This window comes from Manis javanica, chromosome 1 (assembly GCF_040802235.1).
Source record: "Manis javanica isolate MJ-LG chromosome 1, MJ_LKY, whole genome shotgun sequence".
NCBI classification, from domain to species: Eukaryota; Metazoa; Chordata; class Mammalia; order Pholidota; family Manidae; genus Manis; species Manis javanica.
The window spans coordinates 23,030,527-23,046,585 of NC_133156.1; positions in this window are offsets into that span (position 1 = coordinate 23,030,527).

Consider the following 16,059-nt stretch of genomic DNA (forward strand, 5'->3'; position numbering starts at 1 on the left):
ACGGTCATTTTTCTTTTCCCTTTGACAGACGCACAGCCTTGCTGAACCGAAGAGCAGAGCCACTGACACCTGCCCCAGCTCCCAGAATAGTTCTCTTCCCACGAAATGGAATTCTGGAGGGAGCTCAGGGGCAGGACACAAAACTGTTGGAATAACAGTAGATTTTTTTCATTTTTCAAGGCCCCCTTATTTTTATTGCTCTAATGTTTTCTTTTCCCCAAAAATAGAAAAAATAGTTTGGTGAATATTTTGGTAAATTTAAAAATAATTTTCAATATCACAAAAAGAATTTGTGCTCATTTATCTTGGTACGAATAAATTAAGGATGCGCCTCTGAATGAAACTTTGGGTTTTAAAAAGCTTGCAAAAGCCTAGCTATTTGGGGCACATAGAATAAGCTGCAATTCCTCATGGCCAGAGATAGTTAATCAGAAGTTTCTGTAATGTAAATAAGAAAAGCCCTGTGCTTTGAAGACCACTGGCAACAGAGAAAGTTACAAGACCAAACTGAATGACTGGACGCAGGAGTGATGGACCTGGGCGGGGCATCTGGGACAAAAGCGAGAGAGGGCTGTTTCCAGCAGCAAGGTCTTGCCTGTGTTCCCTCCTGCAGCTCTGTCCCTTAGGAAGTCTCCTAGGACCTGGGGCCATCCAGATGTGAGACTGCCCTTGCCTGCCTGGAGTCTAGGTGGTCAGAGGACAGAGGAATCCCGTGTGGTCCCCACTGCTTGGCCTTACAGTGGCAGATTGCACAGCAGAACTCAAGGGGAGTTTATAACAAGCAAACTGTTAGTAAGAAGAGTCAGAGGGGAGTTTTTCTGTTAAAAACACCTGTCCTGCTCCCTTGCATACTAAGGCATGTTCCCAAGCAGCGGAGGAAGTGAGGGGTTCAGTCAGTTCCTGCAGAGCTGCACCCCACTTGTGGGCCATGTCCTCCATGCAGCAGCCTGTGGTCCTTGCCCCTGGGAGGGCGTCACTCAGAGTACATCACCCACCGCACGTGGCGGCAGAATAAAGATTGACAGCTGCTGGGTGATGAATGCCTACATGTTTCTCCTCTGCGCACAGTGAGTTTGCAGCAATGCACTCAGCGATCGCTGAGGCTTCTTCCCTGAAGCCTCTGCTTCCAGAAGCCACAAACACACATGTGCTAAGAGGCAGCTAAAACCCAAGGATACTTTACCCCATTCCTCACCATTTAATTACCCTAGAGAATTTTAGTAGAAATTTAATAAGGTGACACTGAGGTTCCAAAGGAAATAGTAGGTGGCCATATTCCCAGATGGTAATTTCTATACCCTTTTGGGAAGCCCTCTGACTCTGACCCTGACATACTTTACTACCAGCCACTCTTGTTACAGGAACAGCTCATTATTTGAGTACAGAAATGACACTATGTCATCACCCTAATAGCATTTGGCTATTTAAGGTTTCTTGTAAAGCAAGTTATTTTATACTGTCTTAACCTTCCTATTTGTTTAAAAATTTGGGATTTATATATTTCATTGGCTCAGAGCTAATATTGGGAATGAACCAGCCCATGAAATCCATAATCCATTGAATAGTTTTATAAGCAATAAAAATTTTCACATTCTCTGTCCCATGAGCTGAAAGTGTCCGTGTCTTAAATAAACACAGATTCTAACGAAAGGATGAAGAAACAGGGACTGGACTTCTTCCCTGGCCTTTGCTCTTGGCCCAGGAATGGCTGGGAGAATTCTCACCACTACGGATTCAGAGAGCCTGGACACCTTCAGCGGCAGGCCCGCAGTTCATGTGGAAATCCATTTGCAGAATAGAATTCTGCTTTCAGTCCACACTCTGGCTCTCTGCACCAGAGTGCTATTTCCCTGGGCTGGCCATGCACGCCTGCACAAACACACATGGAAGTCACCGGCCAGAGTCTGTCCTGCAGGATGAAGCGAGCCTCTCATAGCTGCTGAGCCCTGGGACCTATGCCTCAGGCAGGAAGATCGATCACGAGGTATTTATTTACTCAGAGGATCATGGGTGAGTCAGGAGACAGGGAAATTCAGAAACCCAAGTCAAAAGTGATCGTGTGTAGAAGAGGAAACCAGCTGCACCTGGCAAGCTGCTACCAAACCAGAAAGGGCTGTAATGGACAACGGATGCATTTGTAGAAAATCCACCTCCTATGCCCCCAGCTAGAGCTGCTGCCCTCCTCCCAGGGAGTCAGTGTATTAAGCTTGGCAGCTCTTAGAGAGCTTGCTATGCCAGGGAGGTTATTAAACTGAACTGAAATGGTTTCATAACTCAAACTGGAAACAAGAGTGAGGAAAAAACTAACACCAAAGTGACAGACCAGAACGAAATGGAGCTAGATTCGCAGGCTCTTAGCTCATGTTTCAGGAGGTTCCACATGTTAAAATAGGCTGAAAAGTTAGCTAAATAAAATAAGGTGCCAAGGGAGACATTTAACTCCCTTGAAAGGGGGCTTACCAATGAGAAGATTCCAGGATTCACGTTGCTGACTGAGCTTCACTTTTAGGGGTCTGAAGACAAGATTAATTACAATTACATCCCCTAAAATGTCTGTCATATGCAAGGGATTTCCTTCCCTTCCCTCCACAATGCTTTTCATTGATTCTAAGTTTCTCAAAAATATTTTTTGGTTCTCCAGGGTAGACACCCCCTGTCCAGAGCACCATGGATTGTAAAAACAGATGAATGACCCTTTCTGCTGCCACCTATGACAGTCTTTAAGTGTAAGTCAAACTCTCTTGGAAAGATATACCAATTTCAGAATAATATGACTTAAAACACATTAAAATTTTGGAGAATATGATGCTAACAGAGTAGTTCAGCAGAGCTACCAATAGGCTGCACTTACTCGTCCAGTGGTTTTGTGTGTGACCAAAAACATCACACAAACATCAACTATCATCTCTGGAAGGCTCTCAGTTGAGAAACAGAAGTGGCTACTGTCTTTGGGGCCAAAATTAAAGCTCTTAGGCTCATTGAAAAGGGTAGTCATATGCTTCATCCATGAGAAAAGGTGGCAAGACTAAGTTACACTGGCGCAGCTCAGAGGAAAGGGCTGAGTCTTTAACACCAGTGGTCCTGGGCAAAAGCGGGGGTAAGAATTCTCAACACAAAGCAGACTGGCAATGTCAGAGCTAGTGGTTAGAATATGATGCTCCTTGTGGCTTCTCAGGACAATCCAGTGACTATTTTTAGTTTTAAAAATAGGAAGTTTCTATATTCAAAAGTCATACAGGAAAGAGGTGGAAAAGTGTGTCCCATTCAAAGGAAAAAAATAAACCAATGGAAACTGTCCTTGGAAAAGACCTGATGGCAGTGATAGTAGACAAAGACTTTAAAGCAACCATTATCAAGGCATTCAGAGGACTAAAGGAAAATGTGGGAGAGTCAAGACAGTATGTAAACAAAATGGAAATACCAGTGAACAGATAGGAAACCTAAAAAGAAATGAAAAAAAGAAATTCTAGAGCTGAAAAGCACAATTAGTGAAACGAAATTTTCTTTGGAGGGATTCAAAGGCATATTTAAGCAGGCAGAAGAAAGAGTTGGTGGACTTGAATGTAGGACAATGGAAATTGTCGTGTCTGAGAGCAGGAGGAGAAAAGATCAAAGAAAAGTGAACAGAGACTAAAGGACCTGTGGGATGTGGGAACATATACGTATGGGAGTCGTAGGAAGAGAGAGAACAAGTGGCAGAGAGAATAGCTGAAGAAACAATTGCTGAAAACTTCTCAAACTGGGAAGACATGCACAAAAACATCCAAGAAACTTAATGTACTCAAAGAAATCCACACAGACGCATTATAATTGAACTTTCAAAAGACAGAGAGAGCATACGGAGACAGCACGAGATAAGCAATGGGACACCTACAAGGAATCTCAGTGAGACAGTCAGCAGATTTCCTGTCAGAAACCCTAGGGCTGATACATTCAAAGTGCTGGAGGAGAAAAGCTATCAACCAGGAATCTTAGGCCCAGCAAAACTGTCCTTCAAGAGTGAGGGAGAAATTAAGACATACCCTGATAAAAAGAAGCTGAGGGAGGTCATTACCACTAGACCTGCCCTGGAAGAAATGCCCCAGGGAGCTCTGAAGGTGACCTGAAAGGACACTGGACAGTAACAGAAGCCACATGGAGAAATAAAGTTCTCAGGAATGATAACTGCACAGGCAATTATAAAAGCTGGCATTGTTGTAACAACAGTTTGTAATTCTATTTTCTGTTTTCTATATGTTTCAAAAGACTAATATACTTTTTAAAAATTGTTAGTCTAAAAGCTAAAATTATAACTTTGATTTGTAACCCCCCCTGTTCTTTACATATTTTTAGAGACTAATGAATTTAATAGAATTATTACATGTTTTGGGGAATGCAGTGTGTAAAGGGCTCTGAAATGTGTGTCAACCATGCTTCATCAATCTACGTGACCTCAAACTGATTTGACAAGGCAGGGCTCTTCCCCCAGGAGCCCAGGGCTTCACTCCAAACTCTGTCATTACTCACTACATGACTGTATTATTTGAGTTCAGTTCTCATATTCATAATGTGAGAATAGCTTCTGTTCTAAAAATGGCTATGAGGCTATCCTATTTCTTGATGGTGTGAGTTGGGGTCGGGTGACCAGCTGGGAGTGGGCTGAAACTCAAGCACGGGTCTGCCGCTGGGTGTCCTCTCATCGGGCACCCCGGAGAGATGAGCTTTGTCTAGAGCAGAGGCAGTGATTCATGGGGAGATCCCACTTCCTGCTTTGTTCCCTGTTTTTATGGAAGTGGAGTCTCTTTCCGGATCGTGGTCCTCAGTGAGACGGCAGTCTTGCTCTGGAGGAATCTGTATTTTGGTCTCAGCAGCCCACTTGTCTCCGCTTAGGCTCTGGCTGTCCAGGGGATTGCTGGGAAATGCCCGAGGCCCAGCACTGGCAAGCCGTGGAAGCTCAGCCTGTGGGAAGTTTGTTTGGACACAGCCCCTCCCACAGGGGGCAAGAGATGCCTGGTCCCTGGGGACCCTCCAGCCCGTTGCCCAGAGACAGCTGCCAGGCCATGGACATGCCCGTTCTGCTCTTCTGCACTCAGGCATCTACTTAGGCAATTCACTTAAAGTTTGCTATCCACTCATAACACGGCTTTAGTTTCTAGCATGAAGGAGCGAGATACGGAATCAACAAGCCAGGGGGCTCCGAGTTTTCCTTCTGGATGCCACAGGTCTCTACTTCTCTGTTCCTTTTTCCTCTTTTCTCTCACACTTTATCCCAGTGACGCCAGAGAGTGTGGCTTCTTTACCCCACTTTCTCCCATTGCTGTATGTCTGTAATGTTCCTTCTTTGTCAAGTGAATAGACAGAAATTGCCAGATTCTAGGGATCTTTCAGGGCCACCTCTTCATTCTTTTGGGGTGAAAGTCTCACCACACAGCAGTATGATGACTGCACCATATCATGTCAGAAGCCCGTCTCCTCCAGCGTGAAGGTCCTGAGTGACAGACACCTGGAGGAGAGTCGGATGAAAATCTGGACTTAGGCAGAGAGCCCAGGAAAGGAAAAGGGGACCTGGGTTCATTGCCCTCATTTCAGAGGCTCCCTGATGGTTCTGAGGCAGCCCCTAGATGCTTGGTGCCCACCTGATACCCTGTACTCACACGTACAGTGAGTGGGATCACAGGTGAGTAGATGCAAAATCGTGACAGTGCAGGTTTAGGGCACAGGTGTTTAAGATAATGTGACTTTTAAAAGATACGGAAGCCTCAAGCCTTGGGGGACACCTGGTGTGACTGGATCAGAGGTGGTCTGCTCAGAATTTGGACCCTATCTTCAATCTCTGGGTTTATTTCCCCCCCGGTTTTCCTTAGGAACAAATGAAGTCCTTACACGCTTGCAGCCCATGGCCACAGTGCTGAGGGAGCCTGTGAAACTGCCCCTAGTTACTGGGGAGGGTCATTCTACAGTTTGGGGTGAAACAATGCTCCCATCCCCACAGCCCCCAAAAGTGCAGCGCCCTCCTCTGCAGTCCTATCACCGGGAGGACTTTCTCTCTCTTTGTGATGTGACCACCCTGCTCACATCTTCAGTCTCAGAGGAGGGTGTGGGGTCTAGAATCTTCCCCCTCGTAAGACTTCAGAACGCTTTCTGCACACCACTCCCTCCTTCTCCCAGCTTTGCCCCTTAGTGGGAGACGAGGACAGGCGATGAGAAGGGATTCATTACTTTTTTCCTGAACAAGGGGTGCCTGCTCACTTTATACTTGCCTAACTAAGGGGTCCTTGCCCAGGGACTCCATGAAGAATAAGAGATCTAACTCAGGGTGACTTTATGACTTTCCAGGACAGAAGTAATTGGCAGCCTCACTGCTGAAACACGAGTTTAGGCCCAGACTCACCCAGCACACGTCACACGCTCTAGGCCAGACCAGTGCCCTGATGGAGGTCACATGCAGCAAGGGGAGCGGGTGGCAGAGTAGGGTGCTCTGTACCCCCTTCCCCAGACCGCCAAACTGCAAGACTTCCTAGCAGGCTTAAGTCTTAGAGCATCAGAGTTTTACTTTACTAAGAGGCTGTTTTACAACCTACATATGTTCTTCGGAAATGAGAGAAGAACACCCTTTTGGTCTCATCACTCTCTCCTGGCCGTCCCTAAGCACACCTTTATGATTGTGACTTGCAAAATAATCACACAGACCCAACATGGAGTTGAAGATGTAAAGGAATCTTTGGAAAATAATTATTTTTGCAATCTAAGTAACTTTCTCCAAATTCTTCTAAGTTCTTATTTTCCCAACAAATCTATAGTTGGACTATTTTAATTAGGCAACAGGGACCCACTGTAGGCACTTGATCGAGGAAATTTACTGGGGGTCTGTCTTCTTCTAAGTAGCACATTATGTTACACCCTCTAAATTAAAGGCTCAAGAGAGTAACGTCACAACAGAGAGACCTCTGGGCCGGGCATTTGTGTGTACCCAGTCCTGTGACCTCGGGGGAAGCATTTTCACCCTTCCTCCACGTGTCTGTCTGTAAATTGGTCGAATCAGACCTGCCCTCCCTCCTCCACAGCAGGGTTTGTATTTTCTGGCCATAAATGAAGATGGACACTCCCAGATGAGGGGGACGGGGAGGTACTGAAGGGGAGCCTGCTGCAGAAAATGAGCAAGCATAAGTGTGGAAAGTATGGAGGGAAATGAGACGCCGGAGGTCCATGGCTGCGACAGGAAAGCAGGACCAGCCATGTGTGGGGCAATGAGAGATTTTTTTTTTAGCTCTGAATTTTGGTGAATCCCATCAGTTTAATTATAAGGATGTATTGAGCACGTATACATGACTGTCAACATTGTAATCAGAATTTCATTCACATTGCATAATTTTCCACAGTGACTTCTGTTACCCATGGTTCAATATATGATCCATCTTCTCTACGATGTAGTTATGTCGTCTATTCTGCACCTGTTACAAAGTTACTTGAATCAGGATTAATTACTCTCCATTTTGCCTTTTCACCTTTTCAAAGTCTTGTTCACTGATTACTTTTGACTGATCACATTTCACAGAGTTTTGCAAATGTGAATTTTGTCCTGTGTCTTTTATTTTTATAAAATCCATTTTTCTTGTGTCAAATTTCACAGATCCAAAACTTGCCAACGTTTTACTTTTCCTGTCTGTATCTGTCAATCACAAATCTCCCGTGCTGTTTTATCAGTTTTCTTTTCTATTGATTCTTCCGTGGGCAATTCGCTATGGACTGAATAATCGCCGACCAATTGCCTGTGATTCTCAGAAAACCCACAAGAGAAGGGTAAGCGACTCCCCGCACCCCCGTGTTTCAGAATGACTTTGCTGCTTCGGTCATTCTGTTGAGCAAGTATCCTCTCCTTGGTTTCACCTCTTTGAATACCACTGTGGACCACAGAGCAAGGAGGGGGGTTAAAAAGATACCTGAGGTGCCCTCAGATGCCACAAGAAATAAGAAACAACACTGCCTTGAGTACGTGTATAAAAAAAGCAGCAGTTGGCATCTCTGCAAGACGAGCAGCTAGTAAACGGCACTGCCACAGATTCAGAACCGTGGCCGCCGCCTGCTGCCGCCTCCACTGGGGGCATTAACGTGACGGTGGCCCCGCAGGTCCAGTCCTAGGCCTGCTGTATGTTTCAGGGGCCCACAGAAATGCTTCAAGTTCTTTTAAAATCAGAAGGGAAAAAGTAAACCTAGGTCGAAGAAAAGGTTTGATATGTAATATTAATATACTTATAAGTTATAAAATATCTTCATACTAACAAGTCATAAAATATAATTTTTAAAAATAGACTTTAAACATTTTTAAAATATAATTTTAATTTTTGTGGTGGGGGAGAAAAAAGCCAAAAAAAGGTAAAGGGGCCTGGAGCCCAGGAAAATCAAAATGCTGGCCTCTGGGCCCGAGGGCTTCAAGCGGGTACAGCCGCACCTTCCACGTGCCTAAAGGCTGAACGTGGATTCTTGTCAAGCATTACATGACATGAGAAAAACAAAGCCCTAGTGAAAAACGCTCAATGTGCTCATGACCAGCACCTTCTCGTTGTCACTCCAGGAAGAAGCCCAGGTACCAGCTGGTCCAGGGTCAATCCCTGGCCACCCCGGCTCGGTCGGCCCAGTGCATCTGGTCCCAGTGGCACGCGGCTGGGCCTGGCCTTGAACGTCGAAGCCCGGCAGACCCACCCCTGGCCAGAGGGCCTGCTCAGAGGGGCTGCACCGCAGGGGGCTGCTGCCAGGCCTCTGGGGACCTCGATGTCCTCTCTGAGCCCAGCATTGCCCAGGGCGCTCAGTCACGAGAGCGTCACCCCCACCACTCCAGGAAGGGGGCGTCAGCGTGGACCTCCAGGTTATCAGTAGTCGTACAAATTCCAGGAAAAAATTTTCTTGGACAACATTTCTGAGAACGGCAAGTAGCATGACTACTTCAGAGGAAAAGGACTTTCCGCCCGTTATTTTCTGTTGCTCCACTGCCTTCTCTCCCCACCCCACCTCCCCCTTGGGCCCTTCATCTCCCCTCTGGGAGCAGTGGCTGGAAAGGCTTTGCAGGACCCTCAGAGCCAAGGGAATATACTTCTGCCTTCCGGGTGAGGTCACTCCGTTTCTTATAATTTCTCTCCTAAACTCAAGGTTCAGAGTTTGACAACTTCTTCCTGTATCTTCCAGAAACAACAGATCCATTCTTTGACCTCTTCCCACCCTTTTCCTTTTCTTTTAAAGGGCACCGGCTCTGAGTTCCCACCGATTTCAGGCCCGTTTGGACCCTCTGAGGCGACGGGCCAGAAGCAGGGCCCCTGCAGCTGATGCTGCCGACATGCTCACATTCTTTCCATTTCAGTGTCATCAAAGGCATTCTATCTTCCTGAGGCTCTACTGTTCTCCCAAGTAGCCTGTACCCTAGATGTGACCTCAGAGTCATTCACCATCGGCCCTGTGATTACATCACGGCTTGGCAATGTGACCTTTTCTCCCACTAGTTGGAACCAGGGCTGATGTTTTGTTCAGTAAATAAATATGTAGCTTCCCTTACAGATGGTCAACAGGGAGACTGGGCGAAAGGAGGTTATGCTACGACTAATGAACTATTATAAGCTGGCCAGTCTGGGAGTGCCATCAACCTGCAGCCCGACGCTGGGCAGGCACAGGGGCCCCTGGAGTTTGTACATCTGCACTTACCAGGGGGCTGCCGATATTCTTGGGAGCCAAACAAACAAGGTATATTTTACAACAATGCCTCTGGCAAGGATGGCATGCCTTTTTCTCACCTCTCTAAGCTCCGGGTCCTCTCACGAGGTGGCAGGATGCCCCCAAGGTCATCTTTCTCTCTCTTTCTCAGAGTGCCCATGCCACTTTGACGGCCCCATGTCACCCGGGCTGCAGAGTCGTGCCTGGCTTTCTAGCTCCCCTTGTAACCAAGCCCAACTCGACTGCATTAATCAGGAGTTGGGCTGTTTTCAAGTTTTATGTATATTTTCTTTTCTAATTTCCAAAAACTGTTTTAGTCGTTTTCCATGGATTTCAAAAAGAAGAGTGAGGCCAGATGCCTTGATTCTGCCATCCCACTGAAGACCTTGATGTGGCCAAGAAATGATACTGGATCCCCTTCTGCTAAAATTGGATTTCATAAATAATGTGATCTGATGAAAGATGCTCTCATGGAAACGTGGGTCATGGCTGAATGCTAATGGAGTTTCGGGCAATAAAGTTTGAGAATCTCCAGTGTGTTCAAACCAATGCCGTTTCCACATCTGACCACAGCACTAGGGGGCCCCCCGTGAGCCGGGGCTCTCATCCCACCTTCTTGCTGCCCCTCGCAGGCGTATGACCCCCTCACAGCAAGCCCTGCATCGCCCGGGGTGGCCGAACAAGGGGCACCTCAGAGGAATCAACGAGCCGGCGAACCTTTCACAGTTGACAGTTGTGTAATTACTTACGCACTTTTTAGGATTTATATTAGATTAAATTGTAATTCTTTCTTAGACTATAGTTCCTACAGCTTTTTTGCTGTGACGAAATATACGTAGAAAGGAGCAGTGAAAAGAGGGTGGAGGAGAAGGCGAGGTGGGAACCTCCTCTCACACACACACCAAGGGAGCAACTGCTGCGGATCAAACTGACCCCATCAAGCCCTGAGGACTGCAGAGCACACCACCTACGCCTGGGGAGGGAGAGAGGCCCACTCTGAGAAGGGCGAACAGGCAGGGCAACGATCAAGCGGGACCCAAGCCCTGCCCCCAACAAGTGGGACAGGGGAACATGGAGCAGGGACAGGCGCTCGGGATTCTAGCACGTCTGCTCTGGGACATGAGCCCAAGTCGTACTGGGCTTTGGTGACTGATGGGACTGGACACCATGCAGAGCAGGGGGCACTATGGGGCGGGGGCAAGACACCTGTCATTTGTGGAGGACAGGCATGCTGTTGGTCTCCTTGAGACCCAGCACAGAGATGGCAGTTTGAAAGATTCTTCAGGAGCAGAAAGTGCCCAAGAGCGTGTCTGCTCTGCCCAGCACATTTGGCCCACCTGCCTGGCCCACTGCACTGGCCTATTCTGACCACGACATGAGAAACTGAAAGTGCTTGTTGGCAAAAGAGAATGACTCTGTGCGGGCGAGAGGCCACTGCTGCCGGTGCCCCGGGATCCAGGGCGTATGGGACTCAAACTCCCACCTGATGTGGGTCAGAAGCTCGTTTTGGTGGTGTCTCAGAGATGGCGCCACCTCCTCCAGCCTGGCGTCCTGCACAGCCGCATGACTAAGGTTTGGAGTTACATCCAATGGGTTGGAAGAGGACATTAGGGGCTCCGCTTTCGCTCAAATCTAAGAAGAACTCAATACTGCATCTTTTTGGCAAAAAGAATGAGCTTCCTGTGTACCTGACAGTAGGACATTGCTTACCTCCAACGCTCATAACAGCCTTATAGGGAGGTATGCATATTCCCCCTTCACATACAGAAAACGGACCCCGTGGAGGGCACAGGACTTGCCCGAGGCACCACAGCCAGTTATGGTGGAGCCATGAGATGGATAAAGATCTGCATTTCTCCAAAGCTCCTTTCTTCTTATGACACGAATGCCTCTGTAACATTCGCTTTGAACACCTGTAAAATGGGTTAAATAACACCATCCTTGCCTATCTGATAAGGATGCAGTGAGGGTGAAGATAAAGAAAGGAGCTCTTAGCACTAGAATGGTGACACAGGCAGGGTAAGAGTGCCAAGAGCAATAATAGCCATCCTATACTTCACCCTTCTCATGGCATGTCTGTGCAATCATCTGTGTGCTCCAGGAAAACACGTCCTTATGGTTACAGCCACTGGGATCCTTATGCATTTATATGAAACATGGAAAATGCCCTCCTGCACCTTCTAGGGAATCAATACAATAGGAAGGTCAAGGGTACAGGCCCTGGGGTCAGACTCTGCCTTTACTGGCTGGGTGGCCTGGGGTACCAGTTACTTAATTTCTCCATGGTGCATACACACAGGACTGATTTGAGATTAAATAAGACATTTCCTGTGGAGCCCAGTAAGTGCTCAGTAGATGTCAGCAATAATTACAGGCAAGCGAACAGCTCCGCTGGGCTTTTTCTGTAGGTGGGTGTCTCTAGCCACCCAGCTTCCTCTTACTCTCTGGTTCCCCAGCTCATAGAGCTTGGCTTCATTCACTTTTAATCTGTCGGTAACAATGGCCAATAGATCATTTTCAAAAGCAATAGCTTCATGATCATATGTAAGAGTTTGCTGTTTTCATGTTTATCGGATTGACTCATTCACCTTCCCTACATCCATTAATGCATGATGTATTTTTATGTATTATTTTGCAGGACAGCAAAAATGCACATTCTCCTACCCGACTCCATCAGTCACATTGTTGCTGAGCAGATGATAACCCGCTGGGGAGCCGAGCAATGATTTACTCCGCCAAGTGTCCAGCTTGGTCCCCACACAGCTACTGAGGGTGCTCGTGTCTACAGATCTGGGAAGGGATTTTGGATCAATATGTATTATCTATGAGGAATAATGGAAAACTGAATGGAAGGAATCCTGGACTGATGGAAGAACAAGGTGGGGAAAAGGGACAGAAACCCTAAAAGGCAAAACGAAATTTGTGGAATGAATACTTAAGAGGTCTCCAGTTTATACTCTCACGAAAAGTGACCCCTGGACAAATGAGAAGCGAGCTCTGTCCTGGTGGGGAACACCCAGCCCACCTGCAGAGAGAGGCTGGGCTCAGGGGTGCACATTATCTAGGAGTTGTGCAAGTCAAGGCTTTGGCAAGATCCGTGAGTGGCCGAGAGATCCGTCCGGGCCAGCACTGTCTGGGGAGGAGCAGGACGGAAGCAACGGCCCCGAAAGGACGTGAGAGAAGGTGGCGGGCAGGGCGGGGAGGGTCCTAAGAGAGGACGGTGCCAAGGGAAAGATGGGGTGACAAAAAGGAGCCAGCCAGCTTTCAACAGCAGGAATGCCACTCATGTTGCAGACACAACCCCCTCCAGATCCCCAGACCCTCAGGAAAGTCCTCTGTAAAGGGTTATCTTGTGAGGTTTTGGAGGGAATCATGGAAAAGGATGTGTTCTGTGTTGGAGCCAGTGGCAAAGGCAGAGACCGAGCTCCGGCCATAAGACAGGACAGAGAACAAGGTGCGGTGAGACTGAAGCTGGGGTCACATTTGGCAATGGATGCCCTCAGAGATTAGCAGGAATCTTGGTGTGGGTGTTGGGATTTTCACAAGTCTTGGAATGGGTCCGATCTACGCTCAAGGACAGCGTGTCACCAGCAAACGTGTAAGTTGTAACCCCTTAGGTGGACACACCTGCACAACTGGAAACTGAAAACTTCACAGAAGCTTGCATTTCCTGTACAACACTTTCTTGATAATGTTCATCCTTGTCCCTTCTCCCTTCTGGCCACTTGAGTCAACCATATTTCTGCAAATATGGGGGAAAACCGGAGAAAGGTGCCCATCTGGAGTGGTGGAGATGCAGGTAGTGACTGGGGAGTGTTGACATCAACTGTCAAAGGATTCCAGCCCTGTTGATCTTGCCCTAAGTCATCTTGATCATAAATGAGAAAGCCCAGATGCAAAGAAGAAAAAGATGTCATCAAATTTACTCTGAAGAAAAGCAGACAGTCAAGTAACAAGGAACAACAGAATTTTGAAAATAACCTCAAAACTGGCAAAGCTGCCATCAAAGTCCTTGATCAATCACTGCAGGTGGATGTGAATTCTGTGTGGGGAAAGGTCAAACGGGTAGTTTTTGTTGGAGCCTGCTCCAGACTGCTGGTGACAGCTGCCAGCAAGGGTCTGCTGTGGGCTGAGCAGACTCCCGGCGCCCACCCGCGGCTGTGCTCCAGTTAGCCATGGGGTCCAGCTGGCTGGGAGGAGCTCCGTCACCCGAGGTGAGGAATGCGGTCCTCACCTGGATGCTCCGGGGCTAAGCCCACGATGTGGAGATGACAGAGGACACGACTGTGCTTCCGCCAGTGGTAAGTACAGAATGCAAGCCCTTGAAAACCAAAAAAGCCGACACAATATCCAAGCATTCCTTTAATTAGATTATTCTAACTAGCTAAAGTTATTTTCCATATGGTAATCTTATTAGTAAAAAAATGCAGAAAAGTTGACTCGGGTTTCCATACACATTACACGGCTTATATTTTATGGCTGTGAGGTCATAGCTGGGAAATATCCCCCTTTGACAACCTGACTGTGATGTATGCGGTTGCAGCTCAGTAGCTCAGGCCGACTACTGCAGCTGCATGAAAAGTCATTCCGTTCCATGCCTGCTGATAGCATCTCCATTTCCACCCCACCCATGAAACGCAAAATGCCAGAGATTTGGAGGCACCATTTGGAACCAGTTGCAAAATGGTAGAGACCGATAAGATGGGTAGCAGAATAAAGATCATAGACGTGTTGTACATCCCAGTACTAATAATCAAAATGCTCTGCCTTAGTTATGGCTGGTCCAGCTCTTGGATAGGGTAGATGAGAAGCTCAGCTATGCAGACAACTTGAAATAGCTGTTGCTGCAGTTTGCAATGCAAGCGCCTCACATTCCTTCCTTCTCTCTGACGTGCTGTGGGGCTCCTGGCTCTACCGCAGCCAGCCGCCAGCCCCGGCATCCTGAGACATCCAGGGAGAATCCTGGCGGAGCACCCTGGCTCAGTGCGCATGCCAGGTGCACAGGAGAGAAGACGGCAGCTGTCAAACAGCCCCAGAAAATCCATTCATATATAGATGTATGCCTAGTCTGTGGTTTGAGACAATCTCAAATCATTCTTCTGAACCAGGGACAAAGAAATACACACAGCAGTAGTCATCGTGGCTTTGTAATGATGAAAAAACAGTGGAGACAATCCATTGGGGGTTGGATGCAATAAATGATTAAATACATCATGTTGTAGCCATAAAATATTGCACACCCAATAGATAGATGTCTACTGAGGGAAATGCTCATTATATTACATTTTGCAAACCCCTTAGATACAAAACTGCATATAAGTAAAACCCAAACTTGTGATATACATTATGAACATTGCTATACTAAAAAAAATGATAATTTGTAATTATTCCAAATTTCTACAGTGAACACCTAAGCAAATGTAAAACACTATAGGCAAAATGTTTCCTCATGGTTTGATTAATGTATAAATGTAGCCCAAGTCTGAACTTTTAGGTTTTAGAAAACCAGCCCCACCAGCTGGACTTGAATCAAGGTAAACTCACAGCAGGAGGTGGGCTGATGAGGGGCCCCGTCTGCCACACCGTGTCGAGCAGAAGCCCTAGTGTGGCTCCCCTTCGTCATGTCGAACACGTGCACCTCCTCTTCTAAGTGGGAGAGCTTTTTGTTCCGTTGCTTTTTATTGTTTACCCTCCTGAGGACGCAGGAGTTACACTTTTAAGAAAGGTGCAAGTTTTAGAGCATTTTCTCTAAGTATAAAAATCCAGCCCCAGCAGGAAGGAAATGCCCCCTCCCAGCCCTCGGCGTAAACCACTAACTGGTGATCATTCATTTCTTAGGCGATGTTTCTTTCCTGATTCTCCGGGGAAAATCTTCTGACTTTGGACTGTGATGGCCCAGCAAAAACAGCCACTCTTACCCGCCTCCTGTTATCTCAGGTCTGGCTGCCCCCACCGCCTCCCCTTCCGGCTGCTGGGAATTGGGCTCTAGCACAGGATGGCAGCCCAGCTAAGCCCACTGCAGGCTTGGGGGTGAATGTGTGTGTGCTTGTGAGCACAGACCCTCCTTCGGGAATAGGTCAGATGAGGACCAGGCAGGAAGGTGCTGGAGAAGGCACAAAGGGCCTTAAAACAGAGAGGCCAGGGGTCCTGAGAGACAGGAGAGGAATCCCAGCAACGTTCCCTTAACTTGCAGGGTGTGTGCAGAGCAGGCTTGCACCAGATGCTCCTCTGCTGCTGCTGCGAGAAGGCGTAGCAGATTGGACATTGCGCAGGGCGGAGGGCCGGTGCCGGCAGAGGGAATGGGCTTGGGGCACGCACACTGCTCGCTGAGGTGGTCGGTGGAGGAGGAGAAAGATGGCCTCTCTGTCCTCACTGTAAGAA